The 18,980-nt window shown below is 38.0% G+C and overlaps 1 protein-coding gene across 3 annotated transcripts in view; it reads right to left on the bottom strand.

Annotated features, from left to right (window-relative positions):
- cv-c (RhoGTPase activating protein) overlaps positions 1-17,837 on the bottom strand; it is a 350,270-nt gene extending 332,433 nt beyond the window's left edge. Inside the window, exon 1 of one of the 3 annotated variants that reach the window (XM_069119364.1) lies at positions 17,055-17,837. The gene's annotated coding sequence lies outside the window, so the exon portion shown is untranslated. The remainder of the gene's footprint in view (positions 1-17,054) is intronic. The other 2 variants (XM_069119365.1, XM_069119368.1) reach the window with 2 other exon arrangements.
- Between the last annotated feature and the right edge of the window lie 1,143 nt (positions 17,838-18,980).

Raw genomic sequence — 18,980 nt, 5'->3', positions numbered from 1 at the left:
AAAATGCTACAAATATTTAACGACTAATTGTGCAATATAATATAAAAATTAATAAGAAGCCCAGAAATTTTCCACATCCTTTAACACCTTCGAACAGCGAGAAACTAAACTTGGCGCACGAAAACTGTAATTTATATGTAAATCTTAACACTAAATTTGAAAGTTCAATTCTAATATCTAATACATGAGGATGCTAACGATATGTCGAGCCATAAACACAATTTTGCCCCAGTAACCTACAATAAGAAACTGCTATAATCCGCTTCTACAAGTCATGATCTTGTTACATGAAACTTCCTATTAACCTTGTGTATTAATGAGTTGAAATCAAGGAACACGATGTATGTACGATCACTCAGCGTATCCAAATTTACCTTGTAAATGAGGTTTAAACGCTGGCAGCTTAGAAAAAAGCGTCGCACCATCCAACTCGAGTAGCCTGAACAAAAACGGCGGATGTCGAGTCAGACACGTCCGACAAACAAAAAGCTCGCGACTCGGACGGTTGCCAGGTAAAATTCAATCTCAGCCGCGATAACTCCGTACAAGCGAGGCCGTCGCTGCGTTAATCGCTGTGCACTACCTGATCGTGCTCGTTGCTGCGGGCTGTTCAGTGGCCACGAACCGTAGCCGAGCATTCGCGATTTATTTACGTCGGTGCACCGTAATCATCGCGTCAACTCGAGTAGCACGATCATAATGACGACCGGTAATTACAAAGTGTATTACGATTGCGACACAACCGTTGCCTCCTCGCACCCTACGCATTAAAGTGTCAAAGAGTAGCCGACCAACCGCGCTTTAGGTCAAGGAAGAAGGGATGCATGTTTTGACATACATATATATTCTTGGCGAAGGATTAAAGATGTTAAAGTGGTCACCACTTATAAGAAAACTCTACATCTGGTCTTTTTAGTTTTCTCAAGCACTGAAGTCATCGACAGCGTGTAGACAAAAGACTGCGACGAAGACAGACCATAAACAGTAGACAGGCGACATTGGCTTCGGGGTTTTCAGTTATTGGGCAACACAGCTAGCGTGCGGATCTGGACCAGCTCAAATTGTATTCTTATTTATAATTACACTTCTATTTAAATATATTTTCTGCCTTACAATTTATCCAGTTTTTTCTGTTTACACATCGAATAACTTCAACAAAAGAAATGCATATGGGTAAGGTCAGGAATAATCTGGACATAGAAGACATGTACAGTGGTTCATGAAAGTATTCAAATACTTACCATACATAATACTTATGTAGATATACAGGGTGGTTGATAACTGGTGGTACAAAGCGGAAAGGGGGTGATTCTACGCGAAAAAGAAGAATAAAAATTTTTCGTTTGAGGCTTTGTTTTCGAGAAAATCGACTTTGAATTTTCGCTCGGTACGCGTGCACTTTATCACGTCTCGTTATAACGGATCGCATTGTAGATCGTTGTCTCGATGGAAAAATTAAAAAAAAAAAATTTTTATTCTATATTTTCGACTTCTTTTTTCGCGTAGAATCACCCCCTTTCCGCTTGTACCACCAGTTACCAACCACCCTGTATATTATGTATTATATAGTACATTTTAAAAGTTCTTCAGCATCGTAGTTAGGCACGACTATCATGATTGTACTGATGAAATTTTATAGCAATTTGAAAACGTATACAGAAATAAGAAAAACAAACATACTAGTTTAATTATGATTTTTTTCAACAAAAACCAATTATTTCTATATAGATCTTGAATCTACCAATATGAGCCTTCAATATCGATAGACAAATGTTTTTCTTTTTGTTTTATCTTGCGACTTGGCGGAGGAAAGCGTAAAAACGGGGAACGCAAGCTTCGTACTATCTTCTTGCCGTACGTTCAACGGAATGTCTAATAAAGTCTGAGTCATGTCTGTTGGCTACCGCAACAAGAACTTGGTAAAGCACAAAGAGACTATATACACTGCCGGACGGAACATCTGATCGATCGGTAAACCGTGACGAAGAATGCCTGAGGGAAAGGATTGTTAATGATCTTGACTCTCTGCCTTACCTACTCCGGATTCACTGACGAGGAATGTTCGAAGAAAAACCGACGTTCGTCTCGCTTCGTAAATATGAGTCAACCAGCCACATCGCTTAGGAAAACGGAAATTCGCAACAGCTCTGCCAGCCAGACCGGTTGTAAACGCAAATGAGAATGTAACAGGCGAGTTGTAATCATAATGTTTCCCCGCGATTTTCGACGGAATCCGAATCAGGCCTTGCTCAGCTGTTACCTTACGGAATTAGCGTAATCGACGAAGGTCGGCGCAAACTGAACGACCGTTTCTCTGAGTACTCGTCGAATCTACGTCTCTTCGCGGAGGAGCGAAAGAGAAAGAAATAGACTGGAACTGCCCATTCCATAAGAGCTGTTTAGAACCATTAACGGCTGCTAAATACCGCGAGCATCCAACATCCTGGGTAAGCAGGCTCTTTCCAGTTCTCGTCTCCTTCCATTGAATGTCTTGTAGCGGGTTCCTTGCTGGGAGAGAGAGGTTGCGAGGAGGCCTTGCAAGGTTACCTATCTCTTAGCGAGGTCTATGAACCTCCTTCGAGTTTGTGTTAACGAGTCTAACGTTACCTAACTTTCAGTTCTCATATGTCAAAGGGTCTTTTAAAAAACGTATTGAGAAATTTATGAAACACTATTTAATTACACTAGGTATTTAATTATACCGATTGTAACATAATTGTCGAGCAAAAATTGATTTTAAAAGATAATCACAGAGCAGATTCGTAGCTAGAGGAAAACTATATGTATATGTTGGTAATCGCAAAATGGATGCGTTTAAAACTAATGATAGTCGACTTTGTAATAAAAGGCATAAACTTGGCGCCACTTAGAATATCGTTAAGTAACTCCCTTCATTACAATGTTGACACGTCGTGTTACTTATTACATCTTCATCGTTAATTGAATGTTACTACGGTGTGCAACATGTAATTATCCTGACGCGCACTTAGAGGAATTCAGGGTATATTGAAAATACGACGCGATCGAGATGATTACATGACGAAGGTTATTACTGAAGCATGACTTACAGTTTACCGCTTGCACCATCTAAATTTACCCCTTGAGTACTTAATGAGAGGTTTTAGGGAACGTGTAACTAGAAAACATCGAGTTGGTATCTTCACGGGTAACGAACATGGTGTTATCAGTGTCAATTTAACAGGATCTTTAATTTCAAAGAAATTCGCGTTTGTGGTAGTTTGCAAACTTCGCTCTCTAATTGAATAATAAATAAGCCGTTTAGAAGCCACATTGATCAACTCCATAAATTGAAAATAAAGAAAAATTACAATCGCTGACTAATATTTCGACTATGAACCTTCCTTGCAATCATAGTAATTAACTGATATGCCAGCATCGTAATGATAATGATCCAGCAGAGGCACAAGTAATGACGTTGCACACAGAAGAAATGAGATTTCGTCTGACTCATTTATACAAACATTCGTCTTCTTCAAACGTTTACAAGATTTAATTGCTCAGATATAAGGTACCATTTTCATTTTTTGATATAAAACGGCCAATTTGATATAATTTCCATCTGCCATTCAGTTATCACACAGTGCAAATATATGCATTCAAAACAGAAAGGTCTTAAACTCTATACTAACTGTAACGATTCCATATAGAGTATAAGCGTTAACGATTAACAAAGCTTTTATTTGCAATACGTAATGTTTGATTATCGATTACTAACCAAATAACATGTTAAACAACTAACCAAGAGATAAGATATTATCGATGGTTATTGTTTTATAAAAATAATAATCTACAGTTTGTACAGTGACGAGCTTATGAATAGAGAAACGCTTAGTGTTAACTGCTAGTAAATTCAACTATGAGTTTTATTTATCCTTTTATTGTAAGGTGTATATACTGCATTACTGGTAGAAGAATATTCAACAGAAACTTCTATTCTAAGTTTAGCAAATTTCTCTAAGAAGGAACCATAATTGTCCAAACAAATTTCTGGGGAACAGCATCCTTCATTTCACTTCCATATGTAAGCAAAAAAGGTAGGAGAAGACAAAGGTTCACGGACTCCAGAGGGTTTTCGCGTAATTCCATAACAAACGATTATCCGGGCAACCGAGTAATCCGTCTGGAAAATAAACGGCGGTCTCCCATAATGCGAAATTAAAATGTTTCAACCGTAGCCAGCAGGCACTGCAGCAATTTAAATAAACGGCACGTCGCGTCGTCTCGGCTGCAGGAGAATAAGGAAACGCTGGCATGTCTCGAATCGGTTCAGACGCGGTGTTTGTTTAAGCGACGCCAAGAAAAGAGCGGAGATTCATGGGATGCCGATGAACGACGGATTTCGTATCGAAAGCGCAGTCTACGCGCGATTAGATTCCAGCTCGCGTCTTCCCTCTCTCGTGCACCCTTTAATTACCAAGTATTGTGCGGCGCCGCGATCGTCAATGTCCTTTTGTTCAGCCAATGTTCTCTTATGCTTTGACATTCTCATAATGTCGATTGACAGTCGAAGGTCCGCACAATTGCGTGTCCCGAACAGTACACGCGCGGAATATATGCTCCGATACCAATTCGTTTCAAATGTCACTGGGAGAACGACTGGCTCTGTTCGCCGATTTATCGAGAGTAATAACTAGATTGCGGATGTTTATGCACTTATACAAAACTTAAAAATACGAAAATGCATAGAATACGTATAATATGCAAAAATATATAAAGTACGTAGCACAGGTTTTAGTAATTAACGTGTGAAACAAATCTCTGCTTAGATTCCACTTTTTAGTCGAATTCATAAAAAAATAAATTTGCATAAACATTCGAGATCTAGTGATAAGTTAATTGGTGTGATTATACTGCTTTTTTGCGCGACAAGTTATTTCTGCTACTTGAATAAATCACGTTTTAAAATTTATTTTATTCAAAATTCTTTGCATAATTTTAAAAAACCAGAAAAAGGCTGTACACAAAAATACTCGTTTCTCCGTAAAAATATATAAATAATTCTGTCCACTTCGTGATAAACCATTCATAATCCAGCTAACATTTGACCGTCATTAAAATACACTTCTTTAAAAAAAGTACATTCGATGTAGTCATAAACGAATATATTAAATTCGCAGTCAACAGATTACAATTTCTCAAAACCAACGACGATCATCGTCCGCAAATATCCAGATTTTTTCTTAACATGAAAAATCATCGAGCTCGTGGCTCCATCGAGACGAAATCAACACCACGTGGCAAAATGTTCGACGCACTTCGTCACATTTCACTCCCTCTTCCATGTAAAACAGAGTGTCACGCGAGAAAACACTTGGCAGCCACAAAGCGACGACGAGCTATCATTGCAGAAGTCTCGAAGCACTTCGGATCGCGACGAACACGACGCGGAGTGCTCGGCCTCGCCGTTAAGTAAAAGCGACACACGATACACGGCTAAACGAAGAGATACCCTGAATGGGTCAGACTATCCACAACCGGAGAACCACGATGGATGCACGCGTAGAGGAAGGTGAGGCCAGGAAAAATACAATGAAGCGTGATCAGTGTGAACCATTTTGCTTGAGAAGCCGCGTGCACCGAGTATAAGGTGCTCTATCCTCTCGCGATCCTCGAGTCGCAGAACTGGTTTTACACGCGGTCGATTTCGATATATATAAGGACGCGAGATACAGACAGAGAGGAAGCCACGAGGTAACAAAGAGAGAAACATCAAGGATCTTCACATGAACGACGACGCTGCGGTCCTCGCGATCCATTGATCCTCTATTTGTCTAATTAGAAGCACGAGTATTCTCTCAGCACTACACAACGATGACAATCTTCCTTTTTTTTCTGCATATACTTATACCGGAATTGCTATTTTTTTCGGTCGAGCCTTTGACGAACAACAACACTAATTAATTTGCTCGTTATTTGACGTCGAGGTCTGGTGTCGAGGATGATGTTTCACTTGTTTGTTCGATGAGAGCTCTAACGTGGAAATCACGGTGATAATGTCGGTTCCGCGAACACGCGATGCGTCTATTCGCGGTGTACAGCGATGTAAAGAAGTAGAAAATCACGCGTGGGAATTTAATTTTCTTGGTGACTCACGACCAATAACGTGCAATCATGATTGGCACTTATCGTTAGTTGTCGTAGAGTCATATTTTTGTACGAATTATGGTTATGCTCTACGTTGCTTTCGGGTTAAGCTACGTACTTTATTAGGTTGTTTAGAAAATATGTTCATAGCGAAATTTAAGAAAGGTTCGGGTTAGATATGCATTTTCAAAGAATTAGCATTTTATTGAATAATATATTAGTTTAGCATTGTTTCGTTGAAAAAAGAAAACCTGTTTTATGAACGAATTTTGATTATACTTCTCCTTCGTTATTTTCAGCATTCATGTAAAAAGAGTATTTGTACAACCATATCATTACGCGCCAGAGATTCATAATAAAAATACTATGAACTTTCCGAATAATCAATATATGAAAATTATCCATTTTGAGAGAAATTCTTCGGCCTTCTTTTTCAAAGCAATTAATTTTACTTTATCAGGATGACTCTCAGTTTCTCAGATTCTCGAAATACAGGAAGTCCTATCATGAAATACTTTCATTTCCTACTTCATGATAGAGATTTGAAGACAGCTATCGCGGTATCATTATTTGTTCTATCAAAGGAAGACGGCCCACACTTTCCAGACTTCCTGTGACCTGAAAATCATGATGACAATGTTTTTCACAAGTATCTACATCATTTGGAACCCGTCCGTTTCTTGGCTTCCTCTTTTGTTTAATTTCATGCACGACTGCCGACAGAAAGCTTTCATTCGCAGCGACAATAGCCCCTCGCTCTTTAATTGCCTATAATTGTTTTCAATTTCCTTCGAAGCTACTTCTGTGGACAACTGAGCAAACGACAAAGATATTCGACGAGCAATTCTATAATTTGTTATTTTGAATTTGATATATACCCGTGGAAATATTTCAACAATTAAAATGAAAATCCTTGATGAATGTATCGTATGTTTTATATTATTAGAGTAGTTAGAATTATTAATAGAATATGAACATTTTATCACCACTGTGATCGAACACAGTTATTATAATTATAGATATCAGTAATATTTGAAACAAATTCGAAGATGTACACAGAACCAACATAATCCTAATAGCAGTGTCCCATTACAATGCTAATGAAGTTTCAACAAGCTTTACATAATATACATAATATCACATAATGTACATAATATAACCATTAAAGTTTCCTACAATAAATGTTTGAACACTTTCATGAATCTATGTAATAAAAGCATGTGATATTTTTTATTTAACATCATCTCTGAATGCTATTTTTATCACAACTCCTCGTTTACCTCCATCTATCGTTCCTATTATCTATTAGATCGTCTTCATTTCCTGAGTCATTTAAATTAACCTTCGGTAAAAAGCAAATAAGATTTATTCCTTAAAAATACTATAATAGCGCATTTCTACCGAAGACAAATCGATAATTCAAAGCGGTTAGTCATATGTTTGTCTGCGTCCTCTTTTCCTATCCAACAGTTCCGTAGCGAAATGATAATTCCCAAGTAACTAATGGAGCAATTTGAGACTTTTCTCGCTCCGCGCGTAGCGAAAGTAAGAGGTCGTCGAGAATCATAACCGTGCCCTAAAGGGAGCGACATTTACGTGTCCCGCGAATCGTTGTTTCGATTTTGCAAGAGCCACGCGAGTTACATACGAGAGCTCGTCGAACGGAACTCGTTCGGCTATGTAATTCTACGTGAAAGTAGTAGACACGTCAGGCATAATTTTAAAGCGCGTGTTACCGCGCAAGCGCGCACGCGTTTCGTGAACGATGATGAAGTATCCTTTCCGCGTCCTGAAGTCGAACGTTCCGCAATGTCGAAATCGGTCGTGCGAATAAAAATTGTACCCGAACCCGTATATCCCAACCCTGCCTGGAAAACAAATATGATTCACGAGAAAGCGTAGCATGCTTTCAAAAGATAAAAGTCAAGCTACAGTTTTGCACGGTTATAATTCATCGAGAGCCACGCATAAGTAAACCATGCGTTTACAATGGTGCTGAGTATATCGGGCCGCGCTTCTTTCAGTGAAAGACGATGAACGAGATTGCTTAATAACTGTACTTCTATCTTACTTCTCTACTACTTGTAAACTTCATGTCACTGAATGTCTTAACGTGTCACAAAATAGACAGAGTCGACTTTACCTGTAAACTGTCAGCTATAAGTATTAGAACACCTGTTGGATTTGGTATAAATTTACTTAAAAATAAAGCTGTCAATGTGGTTCGATAAAATAATAATATGTAAATGTAAAATAATAATAATTCATCAATCAGGTTGTAAATCATTCTAAAAAATTTTATCGTACAGTATGTATTATTTAGATTCTTAAAATACACCTGAGAATTTCATCTACCAATCTCACGATAATAAACAGAAATTTCTCAATTTCGATAATAAGTCTGACTTATTAGTATTCCTTAATAAGAAGTACTATATTGGCGTAACTATTAATATCCATCACGTTGTTGGAAAACAAAAAGAATCAGCGACAACGACAAGTCAGTTCCAAACTCTTGTTGCTCAAGTAGGCTCGTTAATTTTGCATCGTTTTAGTCATTGTTTCTTGCGTTCACGAACAGCTTAGCTTCCTACATAGTACCGGGCTTTATTAACAGCGAATACTTCTCAAATAATAAATTACTTCGTCCACCTGACGTGTATGTACATTCAGATGCACCGCGCGCCTTCTTCTTTGTCGATAAACCTATCAGTTGAACGAAGAATTTACAACATATTTAAACCTCATACCGCAAGTCGCTTGTTACTAGGGAAAAAAGGAAAAAGTATTGAAACTAAACGGTGCGTTGCCAGCCGTGGACTTAATACCTCGCGAATATATGCATTAAAATATTGAAATATAAACGCGACGAAACGATAGTTCAATATTATATAATGTGCGTGCAATCAATTTGAAACTATTTATGTACACGTATATAGTACGTATACATATAATACGTATGTATAACTGATGGTTTTATATTTCTTACATTCTCTCAAATAATACTTACTTAAATGTCTCGATGTTTAATGCAAATATAAGTAGCATATAATTCATTAAAATGTTACAAATGAATAAAATCTAAGATTTCAAATATTCTGTTTTTCACTAATCATCGCTCTACAAAAAAATATCCAGCCATGCAATTCTCTATAACATAAACTTTTCAAGCAACGAAAAAATTCCATCACTCCAATGACCATTTCTTCCTTCCTACCTATATCAAGCTCCTACTCGATGCTACGCCCCATATTTTTATTTTCCTCTGAACGTCAACGATTAAATGCATCTCGATGGAACATCGAGATTTTTATCGTAGAAGAGAAAAAAATCCGTGCACGCAGAAGCATTATTCGGCGAGTATACGAACGTTCGATCCGATAATGTGGACGCATCGCTACCAACGCATCGCAAAAGGGGGAAGCACATTGATGTCAAGTGAATAAAGGCCGGGTTGCGCATAAATATTTCATACATCGTACTGCTAGATATACAGATGTCTGCGGTCATACGATAAACCATTGAAAGATAGACGGAGGAGAATGCGCTTTAACCGTTCTCCGCGTCAGTCATCGTCAGCGCTGTTCCATAAAAATTAACGGACGTCTCATTTTTGCGAGCGGTGCGTGCCGCGCAGGGAACACGGCATTGCATATAAAATGTCGATGTGATATCTTCTTCACTGAGTACAATCGTCGCTGTAATAAATCATTTTTATGCAACACCAAACGATAGGCAAGCCTTTCACCTCGATTTCTGCTAAACGATTCATTCGACCGTCTCACTGAGAATTTGAAAACCTTTTACACGCGATTAATTGTATTAAATTATCGGGAAACTTTCAATTCGTTTTTAGATAAATAAAGAAAGACTAATTTCGGTAAGGCATATCCAATAAGATCCGAGAAAATTTTGTATATTTTACTTTCAAACTACTTATAATAAGTAATAAAAAGAATCGAAATAAAAATGTTTTTGTGTTTAGAATTTTTATATAAGTAATTACATTATTTCCTCGGCATTATCAAGTTCCATTTGACGGTGCGAACTTCGTAACACGAAAGGAAACAGAACCAAGCGGTAATCCCATTCAAAACCGAGATATGTGGACATAAATAACCAAAAATCCTTTACGTTCAATCTCAGTTATAATACAGGGACGTATTATCTGTGGAAGCAACCGGACTTAAGGATTAAAATCCAGATCGTGTAGAAATATTAGACATGAAATATTAGAAATAATCTGATTTTGTCGACGTAGAATTTTTCATTTTTATTACTAAATTATTCCTCCAGTGCCTCTGACTCAAAGTTTCGTAAAAATCTAGTCAAACTATCAATCCATACGAAGAAAACGATGAAAGCTACATTTTACAAATTTTATTGTCTGCAATTTTTTGTTACAGAACAATATTAGCCCACACCTTTATAAATTATCATCTAAATTCAACAATGTACTTGCCATTTGTAGAAACCTCCGAGTAAAGTGGCAAATATACAAGCAAAATTTGACGATAGAACTTGTTGATCAACCCAACTAATATCGTGTTTCATATAATATACTACAAGAGACATGCAAGTGAAAGAGAGTAGCGTGCGTGAGAAGAGGCGCAACACCGGAAATAGAGAGGAATGGTCACGGAAGGAGAAGAAGGCGTTTAACCGCTCCTGGCTCTGCGTCCGCTAGTCAGCGAAAACTTCAGCGCGATTTTACATTGCGTCATAAATGCAGGATGTAAATCATGACCGGTGATGCGGTCGATTCTGTAGAGGCGCGTAAAGCTTAGTAGAAATGACAGTCAGAACGCGGGAGGGAAGCAAGCTTAAAAGGGAAAAGACGAAACGCGTTGGCGACGCAAAACGTCGTGGTAATCGACTTGAAAGGGCTTCCTTCGCGGCGAGATTGATGCTTCCGTTCGAATCGAAGGGATCGTACCCAACGTAATTGTAAATTAGAGACTGTTGAACAAACTGCTGCTTCGTAAATTATATTATATAATAAAGCTGAGTGATTCTTATTTGAAAGGCTGGGTTGTCGATGATGATTTTTCGTGAGAACAAGAATATTATATTATTGTGTTTCGTAAGTTATTGAGTTTGTAAGAGACGTCTTTTCAGTCAGAGTTTAGCATGGTATCGGTATTGGTATTACGATGCAAAAGGTTCTATGAATACAGCGTTTCCATTCGAATCGAGGAGGAATTGTACTGGTTGCGATTGTAAATCACATGATACTAGACAGCTTCTGTTTCTTGTGTGCTTATTTGCTTCAACAGGTTTCATGGCTTTTTCAACGCGATGCATCAAAGCGTTGCTGAAAGCGTTGACGTGTTCCGAGAGGTTCTCCGAACGTAGTCAGCGTTTCCATTTAAATCGAAGAAAGTTCTATTGGCTACGATCATAAATCAGTGGATAGCAAATAGCTTCTTTCCTACAATACCTATTTATAACTATCGCGGTATACTTATTCGAAAATGACATTACTATTCTTCAGTCATTTGGAAACTAATTATTGACCAATGACCATTAACAATTTTTCTATCGAGGAAAGAGAAACATACTGGGTCGATATATTTATTCCATGTAAAAGACATCAAGAAACCATCCAAATGAGCAAAATGTTCTAAACAATGTTTCCTTCGAATAGTTTTGGCATTATCAATTTAATACTACACATAGCTTTATCCAGCAATCAAGAACAAATACTCGATTGCTGTCGGGACATCGAATATACGTAATTGATTGAATTCGAATCGAATTCACACTAACCTACCATACATACAGTCGATCAGTATGGCTGCTGAGTCGTTCACACATCGACCTCCCCTGCTCCAAACCTAATCGTCCCTACACTTCGTCAAGAAAAGAAACATTTAGCAATGTCTTGCATCGGAAGTTCCTTTCGATTATAGCCGCTGGTATGAGGTTCGTGCTGTGTATCGTGAATCACGATGTAGTTTTTCGCGAAGACACTGGACACGAATGCCAACCACGTATTTCCACGGAACCGCGGCAAAAACGAATCTCATCATTAAAAGCGCGATCTCCGATCATGAATACCAGCACGGCATGAGACTATAAACAACGGCTGCTATCTTCACCACAGTCACTCGAGATTATTTTACGTGAATTCCACGCGAGTACGTGATTACACGTACCTACAACTGTTTCCTTTTTATAGTTTTCTCCAGCATTTTCTTTTTATTCGATGAGTTACTGGTAGATTTCATTCTTTCGATCAATGCGATTCAAATCGATCTTATGAATGAAATCGAAAAGGAATAGCAAAGGGACTGGACGCTGCGACTGCTCACTCAAACGATTTGCCGAGTTTCGTTGTTTTACGAACTAGATCTTGTACGAATTATGAAATATACGTATAACGAAAGTGGAGTAATCTCAAACAGAAGAAATGTTAAATGAAAAAAATTTTTGCATTTGTAAATACTTCATGAAGAACGTACTGAAACTAAGGAGGAGACTGAGCGATTTTAAACAACATAGTTCCTTGGTGTACAGAGGCTGCAGCGCGGAACAGAACATCGAAGGGGCGTAGTCTTTCCCAAACGACAAACAACACGTGTTGCCCACGTGGTCTTTCATATGCACCGAAAGTTGCGTTGGGCTCTATCTAAATGTAAACTATTGAAAAAGTATAATAGCTGACCAAAAATTTTAGTATTTTAGTATTTTTTTGTATTTTCGAAACTTTGTAAAATCATGATCGGCTAATAACGATCTGTGAATATATATGAACGACCCAATACGAGTTTCGTCAAACCATTGCATAAAGTAAACGAGAGAAAATTCAAATGCGTCTTTTTTTTTAGCGAAAAACAATAACAGACTCGTTTGCTTTCCAATTATTTCAATCTCCAGTGATCGATAACCGTTGGTGTGTTTCAAAAAAGAGAAAAATGTGGAGAAAAATCGAAGTCACAATCTTATCACAGACGAGACGAGAGTCCTCGGTACAAGTCTTACGACAAACACGAATATCTGTGTGACTCGACAGTCTGAAAACACACGCGCATTATGTTTATTCGGAGGTGATAAATGTCCGACCGCCATTCACAAGTCGGCAGACTGTCGATCACGCCGGAAACATCACGTAAGAACGATTTATGGTTGAAGAAATACTTTCGTGATCCCATCCACGGTAGCTCGCACGTGTTTCCCATAAGAATTCGATCGGTCGTAGCAATCGCTACCTATAATATGTAACTCTTTATAAGAAAGAATCCATCTTGTAACTTACTTTTCGTATAAACTCCAACGAAATGTAAACTTTGGCAAAATAGATTTAACATTTCTATTACGAAAATAAAGACACCATTTCACATAGGACCTAGAAATATCAGTAGTATAAATATCACTATCTATAAATTGAATTTCAAAGAAGTCTTCAAGAATTATTCTTCGTGTCTATACACTTCACCATTCCACTCAAACACTAAACATGTAGAAAAACCTGTCAAATTACTTATTTTATTCGTTAAATATTATATTCGCTCTGCAATTCCATGTATCTTACATTATTTATACAATTTTATCAGTTTGGTCGTATCTATTTTATTACTCCACATGACTGTCTATACTGTAAAGATACATAAATCCTTCATCTCTGATCTCTTATTTACCACGACTTTGCACTAGTCTTACGAAATATGTTGAGAAGGTCGATTAAAATTTGCCTAATTTTGTCTTTGTTATTTCCTCACCTTCTTACTTAACCATCCATAGAACTTCCTCTAATTACGACTTCGATGCGGTGTCTTTGCAATACCATAATCGAGAACAATAGCATACGGACACATCGCATAGCAAGTGTTATGAAATCTTAAACACGGTCTATCGTTGATTAAAAGCAAGACACGTTCGCAAAATTTGCTCATCGGCATCGCGTGTGTTTTGACTCGCAGAAAATAGCTCGGTCCCCTGGCTCGGATGAAGTACCGGCTACGCGCCATTGTCGCGGCACTGGATTTTTTAGTTTCGCAATCATTCGCAGTTGACACGACGACAATTCGCTTTCTGTGCGACTATGTGAACCCCTTCTATGCGATAATACAAGGAATACAACACTGTTGGAATAGGAACGGCCGTACGTTACAACGATACCGGAACTCTTGTCGACATCAAGACCCTTTTGTCGACTCTGTATCTGGTTCGTTCGAAACATTTGATAGATCGCGATAAATAGCGATAAATAGCGATAGATGGCGGAAAGGGAGGTCAACAGGAGCACCGCGGTTTCAATCAACGAGCTTCCGTTTGACAACGTAGAAGGAATTTTATTTCGAATGGTAATGTTTCGATCATATATCGATTCTTGTCATTGATAATGCTGTAAATAAAAGAAATCAATTTTGTATTTATTGTAGAAGTAAATTTTATAGGTAAATCATTTTAGCGTTTCTAATAGTCTTAGTTTCACATCAAAGAATAGGTATTAATATTAAAATCAATTAATCTTACAGTATTAACGAATACAAATGCCGAGGTCTTATTTAATGTTAAACGTAGTATGTACATTCGTTTTACGTTTATGACATAGTTAATTAGATCTAAATCATAAAATGATTATTCATCTTTATGCACGTAAATTTTTCATGGTTGGAAAATGTAGGACCAGGGGTACATATCACAAGCGGGCAACACAAGGGGTCACAATTGACGCGTGCAGATTTAATCGGCAAGGAATTCCAAGAGGATGATGATCCTCGATGATGTCATTGCGACATTGAACAGAATCGTAATCAGGATTTCGCCTTCGAGAATCGCGCATACTCGCCGAACGACTCGTCGGCAGATACCGATCGGCAGTTCGATAAATCGACCGATTACGAACCACTACTACCGTTTGTCGCTGCTGCGCACTACACAGCGACCAGCCAGCAACTCTCTTCGACTCGTTTAAAAGCTACACGCGGATGACTGCGTCGCAAACAACACGATCCTTTTTATTCCGTCGATACGAGCGGTTATTTTCCAATCTTTTTCAGGTTAACCCAATCAAGCGAAGTATCGATTGTTTTTTCTCGATGCAGAATACGTTAAATTGTTGAAATTTAGTCTGTATAAACTTTGGTGAATTATGACAATCGATATAATGCACGTAAAATATTCGTCCAAAATATTTGCAAAATATTAGAACAATTAATGATGATAACTATTAACAAATAATATTTCTAAAGTATAAATATGAGGATTACCATGAGAATGTTGATAATAAAGAATTGTAAAAAAGCTTAATGCTCGTTATTGTCAAAGAGAATATGTGATATTATATGACCTATATTTCAAATAAATATCTTCAAGGCAACAAAACAAACGATGATTGTAATTTTTAACGCAAATTGAGTTCGTTTTAAAATCAATGATAATACGAGTTAATATGCATGAACTACCTAAATAATGAGGAAGCTTGGCATAAACTGAATATACTTCGTCGTATTTTCGTAATGTAACGATACCGAACGACACAGTCATGTTTTGACAATGAAGAATAATTATACGACAGTAGTAAAATTAAAATTAGCTATTGTTCAAACAATAATGAGCAGTATTAGATAATCGAATGGACTCTTCTTAACAGTAGTAGCGACATTATTCCACAGATTCATTTGCATTGTGTTTACTTATTGCTTACTCATTGCTGACTTCTTTTAAAGTTATAATACCTAATACAAATAAAATACAATATAATCTGTTTTAAATAAAAGTATTCTGATATTATTTTCTGATTCTAATCATTTTAATCTAATATTTTAAAATAGTATTATTTTCTTTACACTAGTATTATTTTCATTACACTATTTCCTATAATATTATTATTATTTTGGAACATTAAAAGCCAGTAGAATATAAATATAATATTTGAATCTAATGTTTATGCAAAATTCTAATAATTAGTGGTCCCAAAAAATATTTATAAAAAAGAAGAAAACAGTCTTAAATACGAGACCTTTGTAAGGTTCATAAATGTGTTTTAAAGTAAACCCCGATTATTAGATATCTACATATAAAGAAAGTGAAGTAACCACTATAACGACAATTATAAATATCTGATTCGTAAAGATATCTATTGTCAATTTCAGATAGATCTCGAAAGAATACTGTTAACAGCTGTTCTTTGTTCCGGTTAATGAATAAATTATGTCACCTTGAATTTAGAACACCGATTTTATTGCTATAGTAATATTCATGTAACGCCAATGTCAGGTGATAACGGAGCCAGCGATAAGAGTAATACAGTGATGGTTATCTAGGATAACGATCTGAAATAGCATCTAACGTCAAACGTAAATAACGCTGAAATTGCAGTACAAGCATCCACGATGGATTTGTGGGAAATATTCTAAAACAAATGGTTTCACAATCTAGGTTAGGTCTGGGATAAGTCAATACAATTATCACCTCACTTTCGACACTCAACAGAACCAGGTTTGACAGCTCGATGCATATAGCGTACGTGAGTGTCGAATGATTTGATAAAATCATACCATAATAAATAAATATCATTTCCGTTTATATTTTTGCTAGTTGACATGAAAATAAACAACGCTCGACTGTTGTTTACATTTCGAAATCTGTCTACTGTTCGTAAGTATTCGAATCTTAGAGTATATCTAAGTTATATTCTATAATATTAACCTTAGTCGAACATATGAAAAAAAGAAAATGATTTCTTGTATTGTTTTGAAAAAGTTCAGTTTTTATGATACATTTCTAGAGGATGCATATGTTAAATATACTCGAGTTACTAATTCATACAAGAAAAGAAATATGTACATATATTAGAATCACAAATGTTGGAATAATTATGAACAGCAATGAATAATCAGAAATAATTAAGCACGCTACTTATACATAGCACCATAGATAACCCTTAGGCAAACACATCAGTCAAAGCGATGAAAGTCAAAATGACGAAACATGTTTTTAACCTGGAATTTTCGTGCAGACAGCTTGGCCGCTCAGAATCACGACATCGTCGACAGGACAGCGTACATCCACGTGTTCGATCGCAAGGTTAAATCCACTTGTACAAACGCGGCGCAAGACACGCTACAATGTGCCACCCGCCGTGTTCTACGGCCACGAGAGAGATTACCACCAATAACCACGATTTTTCACTGAGAAAAACGCGTTAGGACCGTCCACGGTAACCAAACTTCACCGTATGTATCGCGCGAAATTCAAAATTCAGCCTGCGATGGCGCCTGTGTAGCACGTGGCGTTTGGCGTCGTTACACTTTTCAAACTCGCATCTGCCGTTCGTTTTGTGCGGTGTTTCCTCGTTCACGCATGTTTCAAACTCTGATCCTTTCTACGACAAGTGCCCCGCAACGAGGAATGAGGACCGCCAATAAAGTCGTAATTACTGTCACACACTGCTGAATATTGATATCCTTGGACAAGCTGCTCAAAAATCTATTCTCCCTAGAAGATTTTCTAAATGATTTCTTACAGCGATACGAGACTGCCACCGAATCCTCTGGAGACACGTCCTTGTGTGAGTATACGTTAATCCAATTTAATCCAAACAAGTCGCACGTTGCACCGAAATTGACGCGCTCGGAACAAAACGAAACGAAACGGAACGTTGAGCGCGCACCACGAAAAACTATTACAAGAGAACCGTCTGGCACGACCGCCGCGGCGACACTGAGAAACGACGACGACGTTCAGCACTGCTTGCTGCTCGCTCGGCACGCTACTACTACGCGGCAGGCGGCAAGCCGACCATACGAGCACTCTACCCCTCTTTCTTTCTCTCTCTTTCACTCCCCTGCAGCGTTCCTCTTTTACACGCGGGTTCTCCGTCCCTTTTCCACCGTTCCTCTTCTTTTCTACCGCTACTCTTTCCGCTCGTTCCTCTTTTTTCCCGTACTTTTCTTAGTCCCCCCTCTCACCTTTCCAATCTAGGTATTTGTTACTTTCCACTGTTTTTACCGTTTCCTCTCTTCTTTCTCTAATCTCTCTTTGTATCAACGGTTCTTGCTCGTTTCCTTCCGCCACTTTTCTTCTTCTCGTACCTTTGTGTTTTCTATGCGTCTTCTTCTGACTCTCTGTGCCTCTGTATAATCTTCTCCCCTCGTTCCCTCGTTTTTTCCCTTCGCACTTTTTCGCTCGCTCACGCTGCCTATCTCTCTCCTACGCTCCCTTATCTCCGTCCTTATCCACTTGTCTCTCGTTCCGTTCTGTCCTGGTCGCCACGACCCCCTCTCTGTCGTCTCTCTCTCTTTCTTGCATTCGCGCGCTACCTGGAAGAGACGAGGAGCTGTCAAAGCAACGACCAACCGCCGACTCGGGCGGGAACTCGTCAATGTGATACGTATATGCGTTCCTTGCTGCAACTCTCGCGCGGTTCTTTTGCCATGTACGCATAAATACATGCGTGAACGCGTACGTTATCAAGGTATTAGTGCACGTTACTCCCGGACGTGGGTGTTCATCGATGAAAGAAGTTCCGCAGATTTTCGACATGTACCATGATGTTTTATATGTCTGAGTTTCCTCTGGTGACGAAGTATGCAGTTCGTTCTTTTAACTTGAATCGGGTGTATACTTAACCTCTCAAGTATTTGGAGTCCTAACGCTGGAATGCATCGAGGTTGACGAACCTCCAATTGCGCTCTATCCGGCTGCTGTTGAAATTTTTTCGTCGCATCTGGAAGTAAGCAAGCTAATTAATTCAGATGAGAAAATTTATTTTATGATATAGATTGTAGATTCAGATGCTTGTTCACGTTAGTTGTACAGTGCAATCCTGTTTGGGTGAACCTGTGTAGGATAAATACTGTATACATATTGTAAATTAGTGCACATAATGCGCCTCGGTTAAAATATTAAGTTGTCGAGAAAACAAA

The sequence above is a fragment of the Bombus flavifrons genome, chromosome 8 (genome assembly GCF_040668555.2).
Source record: "Bombus flavifrons isolate JBK064 chromosome 8, iyBomFlav1_principal, whole genome shotgun sequence".
Lineage (NCBI taxonomy): Eukaryota > Metazoa > Arthropoda > Insecta > Hymenoptera > Apidae > Bombus > Bombus flavifrons.
This window is presented reverse-complemented; position numbering and strand designations above follow the sequence as displayed.